Below are 27825 nucleotides of genomic sequence, written 5' to 3'. Positions count from 1 at the left end.
GCCTCTTTGGCTGGATCTGCTGTCCCAGAACCATGGCAATCTGCTGCACCCGAATCTGGCAGCGCTGCACTTGACAGCTTGGCTACTGTGTGGTTAAGCATGGACGAGCGGGCATGCTTGAATCGTGTTCAACAGGAGACTGGTATGCCAGGTCCACCCTCCACCAGGGCAACTTACGTGGCTAAATGGAAGAGGTTTGCTTGCTGGGCCTTGGAGCAGTGTTTCTGGGCCAAGCAGGCCTTGCTGCAGGACATATTAGACTATCTGCTGCACCTCAAACTCCAAGGGTTGTCCCTTTCTTCTATCAAGGTCCACCTGGATGCCATTTCGGTATTGCATCCTCTGTTTCAAGGCAGGTCTCTCTTCACCCATCCTATGACGGCACGTTTTTTGAAGGCTCTGGAGCACCTCTATCCACATGTCTGGGGACCGGTCCCACCCTGGGACCTGAATCTTGTGCTGTCAAGGCTCATGGGGCCTCCCTTTGAGCCTCTGACTTCCTGCTCCCTTCTGCTTCTCTCCTGGAGGGTTTTGTTCCCGGTCACCATAATGTCAGCCTGCAGGGTGTCTGAGATTAGGGCATTCACCTCCGAGCCACCCTATATCATCTTCTACAAGGACAAGGTCCAGCTACGCCCACATCCGGCATATCTGCCCAAGGTCATTTCTCAGTTTCCTACTGGCCAGGACCTATATTTACCAGTCTTCTGTCCAAAGCCCCATGCGTCGGACAAGGAATGCACACTTCACACCCTGGACATCAAGAGGGTGCTGGCATTCTACTTAGATACGATGAAGCCATTCTGTAAGTCAATGCAGTTGTTCGTTGCGGTGGCAGACAGGATGAAAGGTTGCCCAGTGTCTGTTCAGAGGATTTCGTCCTGAATCATGACCTGTATCCGCTACTGTTATGAGCTGCCAAATGTGCCTCTGCTGGTGATCACGATGGCACATTCGACTAGGTCATCAACAGCAGCCTTCCTGGCAGAGGTGCCAATCCAAGAAATCTGTCAGTCTGCTACCTGGTCATCCGTGCACACATTCAAGTCACATTATGCGCTGACCCAGCAAGCTCGAGACAACACTGGCTTTGGCAGAGCAGTGCTGCAAACTGCAAGACTGTGAACTACGAGCCCACCTCCCTTGATACTGCTTGTGAGTGACCTAGAATGGAATTGACATGAGCAAGCACTTGAAGAAGAAAAAGCGGTTACCCAGCATTTCGTAATTGTTGTTCTTTGAGATATGTTGCTCATATCCATTCCATTACCTGCCCTCCTGCCCCTCTGTCTGTCGGCAAGAAGGAACTGAGAGGATATAGGGCCGGCGGTGCCTGACATAGCAGCGCATGGGCGCGGCACTCAAGGGGGCACCACGGCCAGCCCTAGGAATACCGCTATGGCAAAAATCTCTGACTGCACACGTGGGCGCGCGCACACCTAGAATGGAATGGACATGAGCAACGCATCTCGAAGAACAACAGTTATGAAAAGGTGAGTAACTGTTTCTTCCTCTCGATCGGATTAAGAGGATCACCAATTTAGTCCTGAATCTCTCAGGCTAGGATGTAGCAATGTACTTAAAGGTGGTTACAATTAATTATTTTCATCACATCTATTCTGATGTTAGAATTTTAGCAAAAATTTTTTACTAAAAATGTTAGCTGCAAATTAATGGAATGAAAATACTGTATGAAGGGTGGTACTTATTCACAAAATAAAGGCAGAGCACTGTAGTTTATTTAAAAATGACATTTAATATATTATAAACTCAGTTGTTACTATAGTGATCTTCCTGTAAGTAATAGACTGATACTCTAAACAGGATACTAAATCCATGGCAACATGAGAGGTTTTTTTATATGCTTCTATTTTCACAGTTTATAATTGCAATAAAGAGAGCCCTAGGTCCGGCATTTCTTGGCAGCTAGTGAGCCAGTGAGCTGTAGGTACAAATGTGAAGTCCGACCGTTGGTCATAATGACCAAAGTATGGCTGCAATCCTCAGCTAGTGTAAACTGATGGAGCTCCCTTGAAATTAATGAAGATCCTCCAATTTACACTAGTTGAGGAATGGTGATTTTATAACTTGGCAACAAGAGGCCTAATTCTCCTCTCCCTTCTACCAGTGTATCTCAGGAAAAGTGCTTCACAATATTAATAGGTAATTTCTGGAGAAATGCTAAGAAAGCAGTAATGCCAAACAGATTTGACAGTGGACAGCAAATTATATAGCACCATGAGCTTGCAGTGGGGTTAAAATGGGAGGAGACAACAGGGGCACCATTTCAGATTTTGGTGGAGCATGGGGATGCACCTTTAACCGTGCTTCCAGAGGCTACGTGGGCACCTGAAAACTACTTTTTTTTTAAAGATAACTTAGATACAGTGCTCCTGTCAGATAATAATTTCTAATTCTTATATAAAGAAATACAATAAAATAAATATTAGACCCACTCAGCTCCAATACGAACATGTTCTGACATCTTGTGTCAATTCACTTAAGGGATACTGGTTAGGTTTAAAATTTTAAACCTACATTCTTCCTTTGTTATTATCTCTTGAATATAACAATTGAAACCATTGTAGAAAAATCTACATTACTTTCTATCACTTTTTTGCAGTTCATCGAGTTTGGAATAGATCATTAAACTTTTGGAAAGATCCTACTAGGGCAAGACCCTGTGAGTTTATACTGCACCTATTTGGGACTCTCGGGACCCACTACAAATACTAGACTAGAAACTGACTTTAAACAGAAGTGAAAAATCATAGAATCATAGAATATCAGGGTTGGAAGGGACCTCAGGAGGTCATCTAGTCCAACCTCCTGCTCAAAGCAGGACCAATCCCCAATTAAATCATCCCAGCCAGGGCTTTGTCAAGCCTGACCTTAAAAACTTCTAAGGAAGGAGATTGTACCACCTCCCTAGGTAACGCATTCCAGTGTTTCACCACCCTCCTAGTGAAAAAGTTTTTCCTAATATCCAACCTAAACCTCCCCCACTGCAACTTGAGACCATTACTCCTTGTCCTGTCCTCTTCTACCACTGAGAATAGTCTAGAACCATCCTCTCTGGAACCACCTCTCAGGTAGTTGAAAGCAGCTATCAAATCCCCCCTCATTCTTCTCTTCTGCAAACTAAACAATCCCAGTTCCCTCAGCCTCTCCTCATAAGTCATGTGTTCCAGACCCCTAATCATTTTTGTTGCCCTTCGCTGGACTCTTTCCAATTTATCCACATCCTTCTTGTAGTGTGGGGCCCAAAACTGGACACAGTACTCCAGATGAGGCCTCACCAATGTCGAAGAGAGGGGGACGATCACGTCCCTCGATCTGCTCGCTATGCCCCTACTTATACATCCCAAAATGCCATTGGCCTTCTTGGCAACAAGGGCACACTGCTGACTCATATCCAGCTTCTCGTCCACTGTCACCCCTAGGTCCTTTTCCGCAGAACTGCTGCCTAGCCATTCGGTCCCTAGTCTGTAGCTGTGCATTGGGTTCTTCCATCCTAAGTGCAGGACCCTGCACTTATCCTTATTGAGCCTCATCAGATTTCTTTTGGCCCAATTCTCCAATTTGTCTAGGTCCTTCTGTATCCTATCCCTCCCCTCCAGCGTATCTACCACTCCTCCCAGTTTAGTATCATCCGCAAATTTGCTGAGAGTGCAATCCACACCATCCTCCAGATCATTTATGAAGATATTGAACAAAACCGGCCCAAGGACCGACCCTTGGGGCACTCCACTTGATAGGTCCCTCTGTATCCTATCCCTGCCCTCCAGCGTATCTACCACTCCTCCCTGTTTAGTATCACCCGCAAACCGCAAAGACACTTTCAAGTCGATTTCATAGAATTGCCAACCCAAAATGTTCAAAAAGCATGAATCAGGCTCACCAAAAATAATGAGATTTGCTTTAAAGTCATGCGATTATGTAAGATAATAGATTTGGTATTCTTTTTATTTACATTCTGCTTTTTGAGCCTTTAGGATACACTGGGGTCACATTTTGAAGCGTTCTCCACAACCACAAGGGCTAGAAACTTCATTTTTCTTTAAGAGTCAAGAATGAAATCATCACATATCCACTTGATTCCAAGAGCTGGGGCTTTAAGGAAAACAATAACTATCATGAGACTCATGACAAAATCATGAAAGTTGGCAACACTGCTTTCACTTCTGTTTAAAGGCTAGTTACTTTCCAGAAGGGTGTTAAACACAACACAGCAGTGATTGAGTTGCAGTTTTCACAGGAGACTATTTTAAATCAAACACCAAGAAAATTCCACGTTTTAAAGTTGAGAAAAAAATTGAGACTTCTGAGGTCTATCAGGGCCATTGCAGGCAGGAAAGGAAAATAAACAGGGACAGGAGCTCTGGGCAGCTATTCTCTTGAAAGAAAGTTAGAGGGTCAAATCTTCTAGTCCTTAATCAAGTACAACTTCCATTGCCATCAGGGCCTCCACTCATAGATATAAACATCACAGTGAACATGTGATAACATGTGGTCAATAACCATACACTTCATACTTAAATATCGGAGCCACCTTATCCAGAGTTACACATCTTATACACATTGGCTCAGGGACTACATTTTCTGGCATATTCTGAACAGTGCTGAGCACACAGATGGTGTCCAGTGAATAATACAAATCATGACAATAATCGTTGACTTTATGGACTCGGTGGATGCAATTTCTGTTCTTTGTTCTGCAATTGTCCTGAATACACCTGAAATATTAAGAATTTGAGATATAATCACATCTGATACTCATACAACACTTTCTCATCCCTCACAAAATGGTTTTCAGTTAAAATCTAAAATTGCACGGCAGGCATTGCTGTGCAACCTCAGCCTGGGGCAGAACCTGCCACCCACCGGTAGTTAAGTGCTCTCCTCTCCTCTTTCTTTCTTTATCCTTCCTGACCTCTGTGCTGCTTTTCATTCTGTCAGCAATGACATCCTTCTCAATCGCCTGGGACCAATTGCTGGAGTCTCAGACAACAGGCCGTCTTGGCTTTGCTCCCATCTGAGTCCTCTTTTGCTGCATGCAGTAGACAGAAAGGCTGGCCCAGTGGATAGGGAGTTAGCCCTTAGAGGCCTGGGTTCTACTCCCCTCCATGGACTTCCTTGTGACCTCAGGTCACTGCCTTGGGGACAGAGTTTTAAAGGCTTTTAGGCACCCAAAGATGCACCTAGGAATCTCGTGGGGTTTACAAAGCACCTAATCTTCTAGGCTCTTTTGAAAATCCCATTAGATGCCTAAATACCTTTGAAAATCTGGCCTTTAGTCTGTGTCCCTCTCATTGCCCCATCTATACAATGGGGATAACAGCACTGCTCTACCTCACCGAGGGGCTGTGATGTGAGGCGCTCAGATACTATGGTGATGGGGCCACATAAGTACCACAAGTAGAGTGGGAACTTCTCTATTTCACTGTAAGCCCTTTCCTGGGTTTTGGCCCCTTCTTTTCACCTATCCCCCTCACAGCTCCCTCTTTTCTGAATGTAAACTTGGTTCAGAGAGCTTAGCTATATTTCTTCTGAGTCCCCTGAATTCTCTCTTCAACACCCCCGCCCCTGCAGAGGGATTCCTGTATTACAAGTTCATCTAAGGACTTCCAGATCCTTAATTTAATTTCCCTTTCTTATCTTAATCACCCTGCCTCTGTTTGTAAACAAAACACTGACTCCTTGCCCCAGGGGCACAAGCTGGGAGAAGCACCTCTCCTCTACAGAACTCACATTCCACACTAATTCTGTGCAGTTAAGAGCTCCACTTGGAAGCACCCGTCCTGTATGAAACTCAGGCGGGGGAGGGTGGGAGGGAGGAGACCCCCCCACCCTCCTGAATTGGCACCCTTGGGAGGCAGTGCAATTTTTGCTGCATCAATGGAGGCATCACACCATGGAGCCACAGGCACCAACTTTCCTTGGTGCCAGTGGGTGCTCGCCCCCCCAGCCCTGCCCCAACTCCGCCCCCTCCCTGTCCCTATTGGACCCCTCCCTAAATCTCTGCCCCGGCCCTGCCTCTTCCCTGAGCACACCACGTTCCTCCTCCTCCCCCCCTCCCTCCCAGCATGCGAAACAGCTGTTTCGCGGCACAAGCGCTGGGAGGGATGGGGGAGAAGCAGGATGCAGTGGCGTGCTCAGGGGAGGAGATGGAGGCGGAGCAGAGAGGGAGGTGAGCTGGGGTGGGGGGTGGGGCAGGGAGCTGCCAATGGGTGCAGAGCACCCACCAATTTTTCCCCGTGGGTGCTCCAGCCCCGGAGCACCCACGGACTTGGCACCTATGCTTGGAGCTATGAGACTATAGTTTCTGGACCCAGTTCACTCCCTGGATTGCATCATTGGCAGTCCTACTGGTGGTAATGCTGTCAAGAGCAGGAGCACAATGGTGCAATCCCTGTCCTCCTGGAGGTAGCCCTGGCTTGACATGGGTGAGGCCTCATTTATGGGGAGACACGATTAGGGAGGCAAATGGATCAGCAGCCTGGAAACAGAGGGCACGTCTGCACTTGCAAAGTTACAGCACCGCTCAGAGAGCGCAGAAGGAAAACCGCTGTTGTATGTTCACACTGGCAGCTGCCTGCGCAATAGCGTGTTCACACTTGTGGCACTTGCAGCGCTACTCGAAGCAGTGCACTTTGGGCAGCTAGCCCCCAGAGCACCTCTTTCTCTTTCGCTGCTAAGACTTGTGGGAAGGCAGGTGTGGGGGAGGGGTCGCTGGGCATCCAGGGTCCTGTCCCAATGCCCCATGATGCATTGCTTCACAGCCCACCAATCCCTGTGCCTCCGTCCGCATTTGGTGCCATCTTTCAACGGTTTGTGTAGTGCGCGCCCTGACTCTTTCGGGCAGCAGGAATGGATCCTGAACTGCTGACCAGTCTGCTGCTCGCTCTGACCAACATGTCACGAGTGGCCGTGGAGTTATTCCTTAAACTACGAAGGCAAGAGGAGTGCGACATTGATCTCGCCACGCATAGTAGCTACGACACGAGCTTGTTTGTGGCATTCATGGAGGTGCTGACCACAGTGGAACGCCGCTTTTGGGCTCGGGAAACCAGCACTGAGTGGTGGGATCACATCGTGATGCATGTCTGGGATGCTGAGCAGCATCTGCAGAACTTTCGCATGAGAAAAGCCACATTTGTGGGACTGTGTGATGAGCTCGCCCCAGCCCTGCGGCACAAGGACACGAGAATGAGAGCTGCCCTGTCGCTGGAGATGCATGTGGCGATGGCACTGTGGAAGCGGGCTACTCCAGACTGCTCCCGAAGGGTCTCTAACCAGTTCGGAGTGGGAACGTCGACCTTTGGAGTTGTATTGATGGAAGTGTGCAGAACCATTAATCGCATCCTGCTCCAAAAGACCATGACTCTGAGCAATGTGCGTGACATTGTGGATGGCTTTGCACAAATGGGCTTCTCTTACTGCGGAGGGGTGATAGATGGTATGCACATTCCAATTCTGGCACCAGACCACCTAGCCACTGAGTACATTAATCTCAAGGAGTATTTCTCAATGGTTCTCCAGGCGCTTGTGGCTTGTGGATCACTGTGGGCATTTCACAGACATTAACGCAGGCTGGTCTGGAAAGGTGCATGATGCACGCATCTTTCAGAACACTGCCCTGTTCAAGAAGCTGCAAGCAGTGACTTTCTTCCCTGTCCAGAAGATCACTGTAGGGGAAGTCAAAATGCCCATAGTTATCCTGGGAGACCCTGCCTACCCCTTAATGCCGTGGCTGATGAAGCCATACACTGGGCAACTTGACAGCATCCAGGAGCGGTTCAACAAAAGGATGAGAAAGTGCAGAATGACTGTGGAGTGTGCTTTTGGCCGTTTAAAAGCCCACTGGCGATGCCTGTATGGGAAGCTGGACATGGCCGATGGCAATATTCCTATGCTTATAGCCGCATGCTGTACGCTCCATAATATTTGTGAAGGGAAGGGTGAAAGCTTCACTCAGGGCTGGACCGCAGAGGCTCAGCGCCTGAAGGCTGAGTTTGAAGAGGGGCACAGCACGGGGCCATAAGGATCAGGGGTGCCTTGAGGCAGCAATTTGAAGCTGAAAGCCACTAAGTGGCTTGGCAGTGTGTACACCTTGGGGGTTACAGCGCAGAAAGCTGCTTTACTGTGCAGAAACTTGCCAGTGTAGACGGGGCCAAAATGTCTGTACTAGCTAAGAGAAGGGGAACACCCAGAGAACCCTCTACAGTGGACAAGATAACAATGGATAAGGTAAATTGGGAATGTAAAGATGAGGTAAAGTGTAAATCGTACATGCTCAGTGCGTGGACTGAGCATGCTGTACAGGGATTGGTTCCTACAATGTAACCAAGCCAGTCCCAAAACGTGGGATGCAGTCTATAGTAAATGCCATGTAATGTGTATAAAGGAAGAGGTTTGCTATGTAACTGTGGATGTGTGGTACGTCCTATACCTACCCCCTGTGCTTGAGCCTGATCGACAAGTATAGGTTTGCTGTCTGCCAGATAAAAGGAACCTTAGAGATGAGACTGGAGTCAAACAGTTCTTGGGGGACCGAGTGGAAGAGTTCTCGTGGGAACACCAACCCAGGGCAGCTAGAGGCACAGTGCAGGAAGTAGAAAGTACCAGCCTGGGAAGGGTCAGGCCAGGTCAGATGTGGCAAGGACTGAAGCATCCTTCTATGCAGGTTTGACTAAAATAAAGCTGCCCTCTCTGGGGAGAGGATGGAACACCAGTATTGCCATCTGTCCTCACCTTGTGGTAAGTGCCCCAGCTAATAAAGCTTCTTTTGCAGGTACACAGGAGTATGATCCAGCCAAGATTAAATTAGTCCCCTTTCTGTATGATTCTGGTGGCACCTAAAATACTGCATTCAGTTCTGTGCATCTCGTTACCAGACAGATGTAGAGAAATAGGAGGGGTTCAGAAAAAAAACTCAATAAAAATTAAGGATCTGAATTAATTGATTTGAGGATAGATTAAAAGAACTAAAGATGTATTATTGCTAGGATAAATCAGGACTAAAGGAGATGTACTAACCGTTCCATACACTAAAGAGTGCAAAATTCTTTAAGGTGAGCAAAAAGTAATGGATGAGAGAGAGCAAAGGGAAATTTAGGTTAGAAATCAGAAATGTTTTCTTGCAATGAGATCCATTAGACTTGAATCATCTCCCATTGCAAAGTGGCTCCTTTGCTCTGAATATTTAAATTTAGACTGAACAAACTAAACAAGAACATATCGTAGGGAGAAAACTTATATTGGCAGGAATGTACTGGAGGATGTATCTGTCCCTTTCACCTCTTTGAGAAAGCATCAATTCGTGTTTCTCTGCTGTCATCTTTTATTTCCCCATCTATTACGATACATTTCTTTGATTCCATGAATAAAAGGAAGACTGCAGAAATTTATTAAGCCTCTTCTAGAGACTTCTCTGAGTGCTCAGTGGAGGAGGCAAGGAGACTTTATTTTAATGAATTGTTTCAATCTGATTCCTATGGGCCAAAGAAATGCTTCATATGGTCTCTATTACAGACTTTCCATTTATTTTAATATATTTTTCAAAGTACATTCAGCTAAGAGAGGGGCTCACAGGTGCAGAAGCTTAGGACCGAAGTTTTGGCAATAGCACCTTTGACTAAAGCCAGAGGAGTTCCTTTGCTGTCATAATGGCAGTGTCACGGTATTGGGGTCCTGTTGTTGTAGGCACTGTGCAAGCACACCATAAAAAACAGTTTCTCTTCTGAAGAACCTTCAGCCTTATTTCATACAACATTCCATACTGGATGTGGGAAACAACTGGCAGGAATTGTAGGAGGGAGAAGGGGGGTGGTACGAGTAATAAGAACATGTTTACATAGGCCAACGAGGCACAAGGCGGGATGGTTTAGATCCAGTTAATGTATACGCACATGCAGATATAAATGAATAGAGGGTACCTCTGCTGGCCATTATCAGTGGACACTTAACTGGTGTAACTGAGTTCAGAAATTGGCCATAAATAATTATGGAATGCTGCAATTGTATAGTTTAACACAGGGTAGATTCTTTTTTTAAATAACCTACAAATGGAACCTTCAGGAACCTTCCCTTTATTTCTGTGATGAGACGCCTGCCCACTTCCTGGAACCCAACAGGACTGGGTTTTCAGGGGTTAATAGAGCCCTAGGAAGGCTGTGCAGGAAGTAGCCAATCAGAGAAGGGCTGAGGGTAGCAGCCAATCAGTGCCCAGCAAGCTCCTGTAAGAAGAGCTCCAGGGCAGAGATGCTTCAGTCACTCCCTAGAGCTTGAAGAGGGAGGAAGACTGGCTATTATGCAGGCTGAAGGCAGCCAGAACCCTGGACAGAGCAGTGCTGCAGGCGGAGACTTGGGAAGTTAAAGTCAGCTCTTGGCAGGCTACAGGGATCTCTAGGCTCACGCCCAGAGACAAAAGCAAAGAGGGTTCTGGGGCTGCGGGGAAGTGGCCCAGGAATATCTACTGAGGAGTTGGAGGGGGCACTGCAAGCTGCAGCTTTCTACAATGTCCCTGGGCTGGGACCCAGAGTAGTTGGTGGGCCTGGGTTTCCCCGCCCCCCCCACTTGCCACTGGGCAAGTGGCTAGACAGTAGACTGCAGTTTGAAGTGGCTGGACAGGGAATGCAGAGATCCCCCCTGAAAGGGGGGAAGCACAGAGTGTGGCATGGCTGGAGGGTGGTGTCACTAAAGATGACACCGCAGTCCTTGGAGGGACATGCTTCCAGGAGCAGAAGAGGTGACTGGTAGACCACCAGACTAGGGCACACTAGCTACCAGAACTAATTCCTGTATCAGCCACAAGGAGGTGCCAGAGTGGTGAGTGAACCCAGTTACAATTGCCCACCACTTGGATATATTCTGCAGTGACTTGTCCTCCAGCTAGGCTGTGTCATGGCAGTGTGCTAGAGAGTGGCATGAAAAGGTTATGTGAGCAAAGTGAGGGGTTTCCTCTTCCCCAGGGTCTGAGCATGCTAGCAGGAGTCTCAGCTCTTGCCCCCTGAGGATGAGGATCAAGTACCAGGTTCCAGTCTTGTGTGCCACGTGTATATCTTGGTTTGAATATTGCAGGCTGGTTCAGATCTTGGTTTTGGGACTTGCAGTTGGGAATTAGAGGGTGGAGCAGTGTGTGCTCACCCCATATTTCCCCTCCAGTGCCATTTGTGGGAACTGGGGTTCAGCACTGCAAAGGGGAAAAGTGGAGAGAAGAAGGAATGTATCCTGAACTGTGGTGCATGTTTAGGGGAGTAATGGAAAGTGATTTCATTTTAAACAAGAGGAGGAGGAAACCAGGGCTGAGATCAGTGAGCTCCCTGGGGAACAGGGACAATCTTTCCTTCTCAAACCATTGATTCTACAGAGCTTTTACTCCAAAGCACACAGTAGGTTGTACCCCACACTGAATTGCACACCCAATAAACATCACCCTAGTGCTGTAACCCTGTCATTAGCAGGATGGGCCCTTCCTGATTTCTTGTGGCTACAAGTTTGGAAGCTAATCAGGCAAAACCAGCTGTGGAACTCTGAAGACTTAGCAAAATTTCAGTGCTTGAGAGAGACTTTTTTTATTTCAAACATGCCCAAACTTTGGTAATTAAACCACTTGTGTGCAATTGCATTTCCCTGCACCCATAGGCAAATCATGGAGTGGGATGCCCACCTTCCCAATGTATTTGTGTAAGTTTTGGACTTGTACATGCACATTTTATGGCTAGATGAGCAAAATTAAAAGCCTGTTTTTGAAAATGTATCCCTCAGGGCCAGTTTTTTAAAAAACTGGACTCCCAAATCTGCTTACAGACAATTGCAGGTACATTTATTTATAATTACATGTGTTAATGTCAGGTGTCTGTCTGACTGTGTGCATGTATTAGGTATGTTATTAGAGGTCTAAACTACCTCAATAGCATCTACAATTTGTGAGTGTAAAATGTGTATAAAGCAAACCACTGCTATGGACATTTTGCAGATATCTTAGTAGAAAAACAAGTTGAGATTTTTTTTTTTACTATCTTTCCAGAGGTAAAACAAAATAATATACATAGCATTTTTTTTAAAAATCCAGAGTTTGTTTAGAACTCTCCCCAGACAAAGCCTTTACTCCTGTTTTTAGTTTTAAAAGGCTTTCTGCTGAATCTGTAGCCTAGTGCTCATAGTTGCCCTGTTTGAACAATATTTCCATCAAGTAAAAGAAGTTTCTTTGACTTACCAGTCATGATCAGATCATGTAAACTATTCTACTCTGCTCCCTTACTGAGTCAGTGCTTGTCAGCAAGAGCCCTGTCAGAGAAGGAGGGAAATTGTATGTCTACCTTAATGTGATGGCTCCAAAGTGCGGTAGGTGCTCAGATCATTTAATAGCTATGGTTACAGGCAGAACAGCCATCTCTCTCCTCATTAGTATTAATGTGCTGCTTGGTTTTATTCTCCTAGTAAAATGACAGCCTGCATCAGGAGGGTCTAGCTGAGTGGGAGAAATATGTCAAGACTTCTATCAAAAAGGAGGAGGAAAAAAAATCCCAAAACATTAGATCAGATTTCTTTCCCGGTGTTTGGCATCTACATTTCTGATGTGGCCTCAAGTGGTTTTATGCTATATGATCACCCATCTTCTCCTGTTCAAAGAATGTAAAGTGCCTCTTCAGGTTTCCCCTTTGTTGTGACAGCATTTAATCTGTGCACCTGTGGTGCTAAACGCTCGTAATGGAAAATAATTTGAATTGGTTTGTTACCGTAGGCAAATGTGTAATAAAATGTAGAATCAGGCATTGGCTGTATTCACTGTGCTCATACAGTGCAAGAGAGAACTCAAATTTTCTTTGCCCTTTGGATTCTGTGCAGATACCCTAAATTTACAACTGATCATAGAATCATAGAATATCAGGGTTGGAAGGGACCCCTGAAGGTCATCTAGTCCAACCCCCTGCTCGAAGCAGGACCAATTCCCAGTTAAATCATCCCAGCCAGGGCTTTGTCAAGCCTGACTTTAAAAACCTCTAAGGAAGGAGATTCTACCACCTCCCTAGGTAACGCATTCCAGTGTTTCACCACCCTCTTAGTGAAAAAGCTTTTCCTAATATCCAATCTAAACCTCCCCCACTACAACTTGAGACCATTACTCCTCGTTCTGTCATCTGCTACCATTGAGAACAGTCTAGAGCCATCCTCTTTGGAACCCCCTTTCAGGTAGTTGAAAGCAGCTATCAAATCCCCCCTCATTCTTCTCTTCTGCAGGCTAAACAATCCCAGCTCCCTCAGCCTCTCCTCATAAATCATGTGTTCTAGACCCTCTAATCATTTTTGTTGCCCTTCGCTGGACTCTCTCCAATTTATCCACATCCTTCTTGTAGTGTGGGGCCCAAAACTGGACACAGTACTCCAGATGAGGCCTCACCAATGTCGAATAGAGGGGAACGATCACGTCCCTCGATCTGCTCGCTATGCCCCTACTTATACATCCCAAAATGCCATTGGCCTTCTTGGCAACAAGGGCACACTGCTGACTCATATCCAGCTTCTCGTCCACTGTCACCCCTAGGTCCTTTTCCGCAGAACTGCTGCCTAGCCATTCGGTCCCTAGTCTGTAGCGGTGCATTGGATTCTTCCATCCTAAGTGCAGGACCCTGCACTTATCCTTATTGAACCTCATCAGATTTCTTTGGGCCCAATCCTCCAATTTGTCTAGGTCCTTCTGTATCCTATCCCTCCCCTCCAGCATATCTACCACTCCTCCCAGTTTAGTATCATCCGCAAATTTGCTGAGAGTGCAATCCACACCATCCTCCAGATCATTTATGAAGATATTGAACAAAACCGGCCCCAGGACCGACCCTTGGGGCACTCCACTTGATACCGGCTGCCAACTAGACATGGAGCCATTGATCACTACCCGTTCAGCCCGACAATCTAGCCAGCTTTCTACCCACCTTATAGTGCATTCATCCAGTCCATACTTCCTTAACTTGCTGACAAGAATACTGTGGGAGACCGTGTCAAAAGCTTTGCTAAAGTCAAGAAACAATACATCCACTGCTTTCCCTTCATCCACAGATCATTCATTGATCTTAGGCTCTACGCAGCATTTTGGAGCATGTGGGAACAAGCAGCCCGGCCTAGGTTGACAGGGTCTGAAGCCAAGGGAGGGGAGTTGGCAGGTGGGCAACTGAGGTGCAACTTCAAAGTGCTGTCTATATAGTTATTTTTAGCGTACTAGTGCAGGCCCCACTAGCCTGAGTCTGTTGACCCAGGCTGGGAGGCTTGTTCCCGCTTGCTCCAAATGCTGTGCGGGCGTACCCTTTGACTACATCTACACTCGGAGCTGGGGGTGTGACTCCCAGATGGTGTATTGACACGTATGCTAGCTCTCATCACAGTAGTTTAGCCATGGTAGCAAACACAGTGGCGAGCAGTGGCCCAGGTTATCCACCCCGAGTACATACCCATTGGGTCCATGTGGGTTTGTAGAGGGGACTAGCTCAACGAGCTAAGTAGTTAACACATGTCCAGGGAGCATTGCTGAGTAGAGACCTGGAATTTATGGCTTATTACCACAATCTATAATCTACTAACCACTTCTCCTAGCTTTTTTCCTCCTATGACTGGACAGCTGTTGACAGGCAACTTCACCTTGAATGGCCCCTTAACATATGTGTTAACTACTTATGCTAAGCAACCTGTTCTACCGTGTATTTAGCTGTGACTGAGTACCTTTCCCAGAGCTGAAGAAGAGCTCTGTGTAGATTTGAAAGCTTGTCTTACCAACAGAAGTTGGTCCAATAAAAGATATTACCACTCTCTCACCTTGTCTTTCTTACAGTACTTTGCATAACAGGGCCCCAATTTCAGTTGTATTTTCTACTGTTAGAGTCCACAGATTCATAACAAATGGCAAGATTTTGGGTGTGGGTGCAAAGGCAAGGAGGTGACAGCTACATGAGACATCTCTCTGCTCTTTTAGTCCCAGTTTTTATTTTTCACAAAGAAGAGTACATAAACAGGCTAAAGATACAAGAAAAACATGCACACGCAAGATAAAACAGACTGGAGCACAGCCATGACAAGGTAAATGGCTAATGCAAAAGAGGTTTTTAATGCAAAAGGATCCTACAGTAGCAACCTACAACATTTCACCTTTGCTAATAGATTTTTCAGTAGTAGTAGGGCAAGTGATGCCACTGTAATTAGCATCTGTCAATAGGCATATTGAGATTTTAATCAAAATATTTTCCCCTGTATTTCCAATTTCTGGCTCCATTCAGTTTTGTATATAGTGGACCAGAAATTAATTATTTCAACTGGAGATTAAAATTCCATCAATACACTGGTAATCAAAGGACTCTTCTAGAAACATTTAGGTTAACTATTCTGATATAATCAGTTCAGGATTTAGAATGCATAAATGAATACTAATAAGCAGTACTTAACAACCAGTGCTTTGCAAGGGTTTGTTAAAATGGCAAGATATCTTGGAGGTTGTAATTCAGTGACGTAATGAGGTGATTTAAATTCTGAATGTGAGAAGTGCTTTAGTTAGTGTACATTATTTATCTTCATAACATGTAATAAGACAACATCACCCACAAAATAAATTGAAGAGGGAGAAAACAAATTCTCTCTCTGTCAGGAGGTTAGGACTAAGTTAATGAATTAGCAGCTGCCAAACCTTATGTTGGTAGGTGTTGCCAAGCTGAAAAGGAAGAGATCTGGGCAGTGCTGTGAAGCAGGATGGCAATCTAGACACATGACCCAAGCTGCCTTCTTGATGTGAATAGTCGGTCAGCTGGAGGGATATGAAGGAAAAGATAAAGACTCAGGGTAAAATTTTCAAATGCATCTGTGACCTAGAAGCCTATGTGCCTGAGACACATTTGAAAGTTGGACTTAGGAGCGTAAATCTAAAGTCAGTGGGACTGCGGGCTTGTCTACATGTGCCGCTGTAGTGCTTAAGTGAAGACGTATCTCTGCCGATGGAAGAGTGATAAAGTTTATACTGATATAGGTCTGTAATGTAGACCTGGCCATTGGCTCTTAAAGGCTACATTTTGAAAGGTATTTAGGTGTCCAGTGGAATTTTCAAAAGTGCCTGGGTGCCTACCTCCCAAAGGGATTTAGGCACTTAGGCCAGGTCTACACTATAAATTTACATTGGTAAAATGACGTCGTTCAGGAGTGTGAAAAATCTACACCTCTGAGCGATGCAGTTAACCTGAGCTAATCCTTGGTGTCAACAGCACTATGTTGATGGGAGGGCTTCTCCTGTCAACACTGCTACTGCCTCTCATGGTGGTGGATTAACCATGCCAACGGGAGAATCTCTCCTGTCTTCACTGAAGCGCTACAGTGGTGCAGCTGCAGCATTTTAAGTGTAGACCTGCCTGATGTGTGACTTTCCAGAGTGACTATCTGCATCTCTAGGTGCCTAAATACTTCTAAAATGTTGTCCCTGCTTGCTTAACTCACCTCTGAAAATGGAACTTAGTATCCCAAGCCCCTGAGGCACTTCTGAAAATGTTCGCATCTGGGGGCAACAGGAATGGGAGAATGAGAGCAAGCTGCATTTGTTCTGTGCCCCAGCCAAAGCACAGCTCTGTAGCTGTTGTGATTTCTTGCAGCACATCAAGAGATTTAAAAACTGGAAGAACCCTGGCATATCTGAGTGTGACAACACCACTCATTTGAACTTGTTTAACCAGACGGGTTGCTAGTCAGTGCAGGGAGTCGGTTAGTCTTTTGCACAATTACTCTTGTGAAATATTGGTGGCTGAATCTGCCTAAACTGAATAGTTTCATATAACAGAAAAAGGAAAAAAATCACAAGCATCCGATGAAGTGAGCTGTAGTTCACGAAAGCTTATGCTCAAATAAATTGGTTAGTCTCTAAGGTGCCACAAATCCTCCTGTTCTTTTTACTAACATAAACATGATTCAAAATCAAGGAGATAAATCTTTAAGACTCCCTTCTGCACAAGGCTTAAGCCTGCAGAGAGGAGTAAACTGTATAACTGCAAGGTAGAAAATGAGAAGCATGGTAGAAAACGCCAGTCCTGCATTAAAGAATTCATAGACACCACCAAGTTACTCTTGCTGCACAGGAGGCTTGAGTCCAAAGAAGGGCACAGAGTTAAGTCCTTTATTAGCCTGATGATTATAGTTACACTCGGGTCTCCTCAGACGTGCCCATTCTACATCTTACTTGAGTCCAGTCATAACCTTTGCTGACACCTGAGTTGGAATGAAAGAGTCTAGTACTCAGTGCTGCTCGCTGTACAGTGACTTGCAGGATCAAAGACATCATTCAAACTTAAATGTTTTTTTCTTTCAGATTTCCACTCACTGCTTCCTTTCCCCAGTGCTGCCTTCCGCTGTCATTTAATTTCTCTTTTCACTGCTTTGTCTTTTTTTAAATTTGGTGTTAGCTTGTTGAGTAACAGGAGGTTAGACACTAACTAGAGAAAACAGCCTCCACTGTCACCCACTGTCCACTGTCTCATCTTGGATCCCTCTGTCAGGTTTTAGGCCACAGCATGGTACAGAGATAGTCCTTTCTACTCTAGTGGATTACCTCCTTTTTTCCATAGACATGAAAAGTGTATTCATCCTCCTCCTGCTGGGCCTCTCTGTGGCACTTGGTGCCAGATGCAGAGGGGGGTGACAATAATTGAGATCATTCTTGAACAGTGGGGAGAGGAATGTCTCTGAACTGAGAGCTGAGTCAGATTTCATTCTGAAGGAAGAGGGAAAGAGATTGAGGAATAGGGGAAAAGGAAGCAAAGATTGGGATCAGTTTTCTTTTTACTCTGTTTGGTTCCTCCCAGTGATGCTCTTGATATTTGTAAATCTGCCAGCTTCTCATGTTTTCCTAACTCAGAACAGAGAAGGGCAACAAAGATGATTCGGGGTATGGAACATCTTCCCTATGAGGAGAGATGAAAAAGACTGGGACTTTTCATCTTGGAAAAGAGATGACTAGGGAGGTTATGATTGAAGTCTATAAAATCATGAATGGTGTGGAGAAAGTGAATAAGGAAATGTTATTCTCCCCCCCTCCCCATAACACAACAACAAAGGGTCACCAGATGACATTCATAGGCAGAAGGTTTATAACAAACAAAAGGAAGTACTACTTCACACAATGCACAGTCAACCTGTGGAACTCGTTACCGGGGATGTTTTGAAGGCCAAAACAATAAGGAGGTTCAAAAAAAAAAAAGGTTATGGTGATAGGTCCAGCAATGGCTGTTAACCAACATGGTCAGGGATGCAACCCCCTGGTCTGGCTGTCCCTAGCCTCTGGCTGCCAGAAGTTGGGAGTGGATGACAGGGGTGAATCATTTGATGATTGTCTGTTCTGTTCATTCCTTTTGAATCACCTGGTATTGGCAACTGTTGGAAGACAGGATACTGGGCTAGATGGACCATTAGCCTGACTCAATATGGCCGTTCTTATGTTCTTCTAATTACTAAAGCTGGTCAAAACATTTCTGATGGAACAGTTTGCTGTGAGAAAATAGTTTAGTCTAAATCTAAGCGTTTGGGGGCATGTGTTGATTTTTGATAAAATGTGATGTTTTGTTTTGGCTGCTTTCATTTCATTATGACATATTAAAATGAATATTTTAATATAGTATACTTATACATATATTTCTAGCATGCTTTATTATATTGCATTTATTTTATATTGTTTTGATATTATTGAAACAGTGTTTTTGCCTTATTAGCATAAAACATTTTGATAATCATGAATCAAAATTTTTCAGAATTTAATTCATTCTATGGGAATTTTTGAAATTTTCGTTTGGTTCTGAAGAAAACATAATTGAATATCAAAATTTGCCATGGAATGGAATTTCCATTTTTAACCAATTTATTATACTTGATATGTGCAATATTTCTCAGTGAGTTTCAGAATGCAGTCAGAAAATGGCAGGTTTAAGTAAAGAATATTCATCTTCGTAAGTAAGAGGGAAAAATCCAAATAATTTAGCTTCTCTACATATCGTATCAGCTTTGGCTACCGCTATCAGTCTTTCTGCATTAGAGTTAACATTCTGGCAGTGGTTTTTGAATTTTCACGCTACCAGATAACATGTCTCCTACAATTGCTAATACTGAAATCAAAGCTAAGGTAAAACATCACTTGCTTTCTGTAACCCACTGACATATTCATTTCTAGCTATGCTGAAAAGGAGTAAGTCTTTTTTGTATTACTCTTTCTCTAAATAAGTAGCCCTTAAAGATCCCTGAAAGGATTAAAAAGTGGAAAATAGCTGCAGGGAATCATTAAATGAGAACAGTTATAGCAATAATTGAATTTCAAATACTTCTGAACTACTTGGTGTAGCAGTACAGTAGGTAATAACCCTTTGATCTTGCAAAATGGAAGTCAATGGGACATTTGACATTGATTTTAACGGGCACAGGATCAGACCCTAAAGAGAACCAGGCCAAGGAGTCAGAGACGTGAGGATAAGACTGTTTGTGGAGTGGAAGATTTTCCAGAAATATCTGTCATATACAGGAAAGTGTGTTGAAAACTTTCTTTCTTACAACAGACACCAATATGTCTTTAAAAACTAACTTAAAGAGCTCAGCACAATACAAGTTTTATCTAAATTTCTCCTCCCCCACCCACACACATTAGGAATGGGTTTAAAACTTTGTCAAAGAAAGGGTCTTTCTGACAAATCGCAATGTGCTTTACTATTCCCATTAAATGTTCCTCACACATTAGGGTTCCTGTCATATCTTCCTTACTTCTTGAAAGCTTGTTGTCACTGACCAGGTCAAGCTCCTCTTGCTGGACATTCACAAAGTTGCTATATTTGGATCCAACACTGGATCCTACGTGCTTCTAAGCCGATTGAGTCTGAGCAGTGTCCATGCAGTGTCTCTGGCTGCTCAGGCTCACTCTCTTGTCTGGTACCCATTGTCAGAAGTGGGGCCTCATGGTCCAGCTGCCCTAGGCCCAAGACCAGTAGTGGGACCCCCCTATCCTCCTCAACTCTCTCCAGTAGCTTAAGCACACTGTTGTATTGAAAACTATTAAAACCGTAAGCTATCACGTTAAATGAAAGGGGATTCCTGGTCCTGCTTATAGACTATGGGGCTCTGCAGGGAAGCATGCAATCTGGGTCTTGAGCAGTCAGTCTGAAAAAAGCCAGCCTAGAATAAGGTGAGGTGAATTGTTCATCTCTGCCTTAGGGAGCAGCCTGCTTTGTCTCTCTCTCTCTCTCTCTTTTTTGGTTCTTGTGTGTTAAGGTTTTGGATTTTAAGAAATTTAGTTTTACGTTGCACCTTTCTGGAAAGAGCATCTTGGGTTTTTATTTAACTTCTCTGTTTGTATGCTATGAACATACCAATTCCCTTTCCCAGTGCTCTGCCCTCATGGGTACTCCAATTTACAATTTAACTATTGGTCATGTGGCAGATACAGCAAGGAACTCTGAGACTTTGCAAAGTAACTTCCTAAACTTACCCACATTCATAGAGAGAATCCTAGAGAGTCAGAGATCTATACAAAAACACCACAACCTGCACAAAAACAGTAGGGAAGTGTGAGAAACACTGTTAAAGTACTGAATGTGTTACTTTGTATACTGATCATTACTTTCTCCAACTAGAAAAAAGTTGGGAACCAGTAAGAAACTGGAAAAGTGCATATGTATTGGGGGGACCCACAATTTCTAAATTCTTTTTTTGTTTTTGCTTTCTTTACCAACATTTTTCATATAGAAAAACTTCAGAAACTAAAAATTCCTGGGAAAGCTATTCTAAGCAGAAGAAAAAACATTTTTTGACATGTCTCTTTTCTGATGAAAATTTTCAGATGGCAAGTTCTCAACCAGCTCCACCCACCACCAAAGACTGTGTCATGACAAAAGCTGATCACCAGAGTGTTGGGGACACTGGGGCATGGCCACTAGGTAACTCGAGGGGATGGAAGACCACGAGTGTCTATGAAGCCCCCTTGCACTAGGCCCAGGTGTTTTTGGCCCCCCCTTCCGCCTGGAGGCACTCGCAGCAGCTCTGCGTACTAGGCCCATGTGTCCTTGGCTCCCCCCGCCTGGAGGCGCACAGAGCAGTTATGCTGAGGATCTGCCACAATATGTTGCAGAGTCAGACTGCCTAAAACTAAGCAAGGCCACACAGGGCAGATATGGAAGAACAATGCTAAATAAAGCAGCTTTATGTATAGTTTAATAAATAATACAAAGAACCAGGGAACTAGCTGGGAACTAAATTGGCTGGCTATATGGATACTTGGGGCAGCTTGCTATTAAATAAGTATGCTAAAAAAAAATGTATAAAAGCCTGTGTAACTTCCTGCTCTGTGTACAGGATTTGAAATTCAAATCTCCCCGTACCTATTTGAAGCTTCAAATAAACTTTTCTGCTTCTCCACCCCATTGTAATTATTGGGTGTAGCACACCGGGTAACAAACCACTCAAGCTGTTGTTCAGCCTCTCGGCACTGGGTGCCGGCAACAGCTTTTGGCGTCCCTGGGTGGGCGACGAGGCTGCAATTTAGCCTTGCCCAGACCCTTCCTGGAGGTCGAGGATTGCGGCGAGAACCGACGCCCAGCGCGCACCGGTGAGTTCATCGGGGGCCTCGGAGGAGACGTGATTTGATCGACCCCGGAGGGCACAACGGTGCAACGCACTCATATAGTGGAGAAGCAGTTGTGGATGGTGGTGAAGAACCGGTCCCTTAGACATGGGGGAGGAGCAGCTGCAGGCCACGGTGAAGTACCGGTCCCTTGAATAAGGTAGGAACCTTTTAAAATCCAGATTGTATGCTCTGTTGGAACCTGGGGACACCCAGAGTTACCCTGTAGGTATGGGACAGGGACAGAGCTCAGGGGTTAGGGCACGGTGTACACCCCTAGAGTGCATTCTAGCAAACTGGAAGGTATTTGGTGCGGATCCAATGACTAAGAGCCAATTAAAACGATTCTGTACGGTTGACTGGCCTCAATATCAATTAGAGGACCAGAAGTGATGGCCACCAGGATGGTCAATTAATTACAACACAATCCTCCAATTAGTTTTGTTTTGTCAGTGAATGGGTAAATGGAATGAATATTTGTATGCACAAGCGTTTATGGCTTTAAGAAATAGAACAGAGCTGTAATTCTGCAAAGTTGAAATTTGACTCTGACTGGTTCGGTAGTAGCTAATGTTAGTCCCCAGACCCCCACCCCCACTGTAATGGCAGAGCCGGTGTCCCCTTTGGCCCCCACACCCCCACCTTATAAGGGTAGGATGCCTCGGGTTACAGAGATTGTCCCCTCGGTGGTACTCTATCCTTTGCTTACTGAGACTGTTGTGGCTTGCCCAGGGGCAGACGGACGTCAGGCTACCACTATGCAAGTTTACACCCATGTGCCATTCAATCCAATAGACTTAGCAGCTTTTAAAACACAGGCTGGGAAATTCTCAACGAACCCAAGCAGGTTTATTTCAGTCTTTGAGGGGTGCCTCAGTAGTCACAAGCCGGATTGAGAAGATTGTAATATCCTCCTGAGAACCCTGTTTTCTGAGGTGGAGAGGGATCAGGTTACAGCTAAGGCAAGGGTTCAAGCAAAAAAAAAAAAGTAAAAAAGCTATCTGTCAAGTTCCTCTCCAAGTAATTATAAGCGGCTCAGGGCATTTCTGGGTATGGCAGGCTTTTGCAGGATATGGATCCCAGAGTTTGGACTGTGGGCTAAACCCCTGTACAACTGTGTAAAAGGAGCAGATCATGACCCCTTCTATTGGACCCCAGAGGCTGACAGGGCATTTAAAATCCTAAAAAAAAATTAATGGAAGCCCCAGCTCTGGACCTGCTGGATCTCTCTAAGCCATTTCAGTTGTGTGTACATGAACGAAGGGGGGTGGCCCTAGGAGTGCTCACACAGCTGTTAGGAGCATGGAGACCTCCCATGGCTTATTTGTCTAAGCAATTGAATCAGGTTGCAAAGGGTTGGCCGGCATGTTTACGGGCGGTCGCAGCTACTGCCCTAGTGCTTGAGGAAGCCGAGAAGCTAACATTGGGAGGGGTTATGCAAATCTATACTCCCCATATGGTCCGAGCCTTATTGGATGCAAAGGGAGGGCTTTGGTTCACCCAGGCTCGGATTGCTCGGTACCAGGCTAAGCTGTTAAAGAACTCTGAAGTCACCTTACAGCCTTGTCCCTCTCTTAACCCAGCCACTCTCTTGCCAGAAACAGAGGAACAAAAACATGACTGTTCAGAGATCATAGATGTCCAGTACTCCAGCCGTCCGGATTTAAAGGATGTACCCCTCCCAAATGCAAATTATGAGTGGTACACTGATGGTAGCAGTACTGTAATAAATGGGCAAAAGAGGGCGGGTTATGCTGTTGTGACCCTCCATGACACTGTGGAAGCTTGCCTGCTGGGACCTCTGCCCAGCTTGCCGAACTAATAGCCCTGACCCATGCACTTGAACTGTCAAAAGGAAAGCGGGTCAACATTTTTACTGATTCAAAGTATGCTTTTGGTGTGCTGCATGCTCATGCTGGCCTATGGAAGCAAAGGGGAATGCTGACAGCCCAAGGCTCCCCAGTCAAGTATGGGCCCCAAATCCTCCGGCTCCTAGAAGCCGTACAACTCCCCTCGGAAGTGGCGGTGGTACACTGTAAAGCCCATCAAAGGGAGAATCAAGATGTGGCCAGAGGTAATGCCCGGGCAAATAAAAAGGCTAAGCATGCTGCCACCCTGCCATCCCCTCAGACTGAGAACGCCCATATGCATGCCCTTATCCCATCAGTAGGGGAGCTTCCAACCCCTCAGTACTCTGGGGAGGAGAGACAGCTAACTGACAAACTCAGTCTCTGGCAAAAGAAGGAATGGCTCCATTCCCCAGAAGGGAAGGTCCTCTTACCAAAGGGCCTAATCCGGCCAGTGCTGCAGAAACTACATCAAACCACTCATGCTGGCAGGGAATCACTTATCCAACTAATGGGAAAATATTTTATCACTTCCGGACTCCGACCCCTGACTGCCCAGGTACAAGCGGACTGCTTAGTCTGCCAAAAGAATAACCCCCGACCGGGACATCCTTTGCCACCAGCTGCCCTAGAACCCACTCTGGGCCCTGAACAAGTGTGGCAAATAGATTTTACTGAGTTTCCCAGGACCCAAGGGTTCAAATATCTCCTTGTTATAGTGGATCGGTTCAGCGGATGGCCAGAAGCCTTCCCATGCCGTAATTGCACTGCCAGAACAGTGGCCTTCAAGTTTGTTAAGGAGATCATTCCTTGCTTTGGACTCCCCCTATGGATGGAATTTGACAATGGGACACACTTCACATAAAAAATCATTCAAAGCATCTCACATGCCTTACAGATCTCCTGGAAACTCCATACGCCCTGGAGACGGCAAGGCAGTGGTGTAGTGGAGCGTACCAATCAGACCCTTAAACGGCATCTCTCAAAAGTGTGCCAAGAAGCCTCACTGCGATGGCCTGATGCTTTGCCCCTCGTCCTACTCTGTATCCGCGTTCTCCCAAAGGGTAAATTAGGGCTCAGTCCCTTTAAAATTATGTTTGGAAGGGCATGGCCTATGAATGGCACCCCGGTTCTGTCAGGGGAATGGGAGTTGGGTAATGGTTTTTTGTCACAGTATATGTGTTCCCTGTCTGCTGTTCTCTTGTCTCTTCACAGGTATACCAAGGATTCCCAGCCTCTCCCCTTGGACTCGCCCGTCCACTCCTTACAGCCCGGTGACTCTGTGCTTGTTCGCACCTGGAAAGACGAGCCTCTCCAGGAAAAGTGGAAAGGACCCTATACCGTCCTGCTGATCTCCCATACAGCGGCAAAGATCAAGGGACACAAGAACTGGATCCATCACTCTCATCTGAAGGCAGTACCTGCCCCCTCGTCAGCAGAACAGTGGACCGTCCAATCTGCTGACTCCTCATCTAGTGACAATCTCGGGCTAAAGCTACTGTTTAAAAAACACAAATAGCGGGCACCTTAATGCTAAAATGGGCCCACCCAGGTACTGGAGACCCTGGGTTGGAAAAACTCTGGTAATAATTAATTGGGTAACATTGTTATTCTCTGTATTGGTATTTCCAAACTGTGCATATCGGAAGCATAACTCCTTTGTTTTGCTTGCGCACCATGTTGCTAATTTAACAAACCAGACTGATTGCTGGGTATGTGCTCCGACTCCACTGTCCCCCAAAACGGGAATGCCCCTTGACATGCTGCCCTTGACTGTAGCAAAATTAACCACTCTCAAAAAGCAAAAAAGAACAGACTCGCCGTTCTGGAATAAGACCTCTTTACAGCAAGCCACATATCAGGACCAGGAGTATTCAGTTGCAGTACTCACTAAGGGAGTGTTATGTTTTACCTGAAACCAATCTGATCACTATGGGCGTCCTGTGGGAAAAAGCTCCTGTGTTATTTACACAGTGGGCTAATGGGTATTAAATAAAGACCAAAAGGGAAGGCCAACAATGTGGGTGTAATGGTTCCTCCCCTTTTAGAAAAACTCTTACAAATAATCTTACCACAAAAAAAAGGTTTGGAAATATAACTTGCCGTCCAGTTAATATCTCCAATGTAGCAAGCCAATGGCGGGTTTGTAGTGGTCCCTATGGCAAATGTAATTTAAACGGCACAATTAAAAACGCCCCCACTTGTACCCAATCAAAAAAAAAATAAAATGCCCCCATAGGGGCATAAAAATTGTTTAAAAAAGCAGCCAAAGCAGCCTTAAATATCCCAGGAATCCCCTTAAGAAACAGTCCTTACTAGATCCTACAGGGTCACTATTCTGTATGTGGCCGAAAGGCTTACAAGGTGCTGCCAGCCAACTGGACAGGTAGCTGTTATATAGCTCATGGAGTTCCTCATCTGTCAATAACTGCGACACTGCCCAAAAAAAAAATTAGAAATGCCCAAGACACATATGTTAAGTCACGAGAAAAGACCCTGTGGCAACTAACTACAGCATTGGAGGGCAATATGAAGAAATCCCTCACAACCAAGAGCTTGTAGGGTGCTCTGTACTGAGAATAGCGCCACTGGTTTCCGGACCAGCCATGGCATGCGTAGGCTGCTATACTATAAGGTTGCAAATGGTACTTAAAAAAAATGGCCTTAAAGTTAAAAGACTCGGTTAGTAATTTAGGGTCAGCAGTAAAAACATTAAATAAAAAGGTACAGCAGCTCAGGAAGTTTTCCCTCCAAAACAGGCTGGCTTTGGACTATCTCTTGGCATCCCAAGAAGGGGTTTGTGCCCTCGTCGGGCCCCAATGTTGTATAAATATAAATAATAGCAGTTATAAAATCTATAAAAAAATGGTACAGGCTAAGGCCCATGCCCGAGCCGGAGCACAGGTTGCCTATACTGCCCCAGAGAACAATTGGTTGCAAACCTTGTTTTCAGGCTGGGGTTTGTCGTCTTGGCTTGGTGGTTTATTTAGCCTGCTATTAAAACTTCTCTTTCCTGTATTGCTTGTATTACTGGTATTATGCTGTGCAGTATCATGTGTTAGGGCCCTTTTGCAAAAGTTAATAAGTCATTCTCTTCAGGGCTATCACAAAGTGCTTATGCAAAGTCCTATTGTAAAAAAATAAGTAGCCCAAGTAAAAAAACTCAAAGCCAAGGTTGTTGAGTGTTCTCAAAGGGGGGAGTTGTTGGGGACACTGGGGCATGGCCACTAGGTAACTCGAGGGGATGGAAGACCACGAGTGTCTATGAAGCCCCCTTGCACTAGGCCCAGGTGTCCTTGGCCCCCCCTCCCGCCTGGAGGCACTCGCAGCAGCTCTGCGTACTAGGCCCAAGTGTCTTTGGCCCCCCGCCTGGAGGCACACACAGCAGTTATGCTGAGAATCTGCAACAATATGTTGCAGAGTCAAACTGCATAAAACTAAGCAAGGCCACACAGGGCAAATATAAAAAAAACAATGCTAAATAAAGCAGCTTTATGTATAGCTTAATAAATAATACAAAAAACCAGGGAACTAGCTGGGAACTAAATTGGCTGGCTATATGGATACTTGGGGCAGCTTGCTATTAAATAAATATGCTAAAAAAAATGTATAAAAGCCTGTGTAACTTCCTGCTCTGTGTACAGGATTTGAAATTCAAATCTCCCTGTACCTATTTGAAGCTTCAAATAAACTTTTCTGCTTCTCCACCCCGTTGTAATTATTGGGTGTAGCACACTGGGTAACAAACCACTCAAGCTGTTGTTCAGCCTCTCGGCACTGGGTGCCGGCAACAAGAGCATTCCACAGACCCCATCGGGGTCAACAATCCTACCACATTGGGCTGCAACAAACTGTAGAACGTTTCAGCCCCAAAATAATTTATTGGAGAGACTATGAAGACTTGGAAGAAAGGTTTTAGAATACAAACCATGACCCATCTTAATTATAGCATATACTCCTGCAAATACAATGTATAGACTTCTCATACTTTCCTTGTGGCAGGGATCATAACCTCCATCCCTTTTTCTTCCATTCCTACGGGTATTTTTTAAATAAAAGGGTGTTTCTAGCCTTTGTGTTTGTAGAGATCCTCAAACGTAAACTGAGCGTAAACTGATGCTTGCCTGAATCTGCAGATAACTGGAAACAGCTCTAAGATGTGACCCGTTCCATTATCTCAGCCAAAGCCCTGTGGACTGGGATTCTGTGGCCATGAAATCTGGCATTTTTCCTATGATGCCTCAAAATGGAACAGCTTAGCCATGGAATTCACCATTTTTTCTGCAGTTAGGCATGAGACATTTTTTCTGTCTCCCATCCCTGATGGGGCCAGTCTATAGCTGCTTTTTGCTTTTCAGCTTT

The 27825-nt window shown here is 45.3% G+C and overlaps 1 long non-coding RNA gene across 1 annotated transcript in view; it reads left to right on the top strand.

Annotated features, from left to right (window-relative positions):
• LOC142071531 (uncharacterized) overlaps positions 1–27170 on the top strand; it is a 68224-nt gene extending 41054 nt beyond the window's left edge. Inside the window, exons 3-4 of the long non-coding RNA XR_012667609.1 lie at positions 20837–21776; positions 24362–27170. This is a non-coding gene — a long non-coding RNA (uncharacterized LOC142071531). The remainder of the gene's footprint in view (positions 1–20836; positions 21777–24361) is intronic.
• Positions 27171–27825: the final 655 nt, after the last annotated feature.

This window comes from Caretta caretta, chromosome 3, assembly GCF_965140235.1.
Source record: "Caretta caretta isolate rCarCar2 chromosome 3, rCarCar1.hap1, whole genome shotgun sequence".
In the NCBI taxonomy this organism is placed as follows: domain Eukaryota; kingdom Metazoa; phylum Chordata; order Testudines; family Cheloniidae; genus Caretta; species Caretta caretta.
The sequence above is the reverse complement of the archived record's forward strand: the minus strand, read 5'-3'. Positions and strand labels throughout refer to the sequence as shown.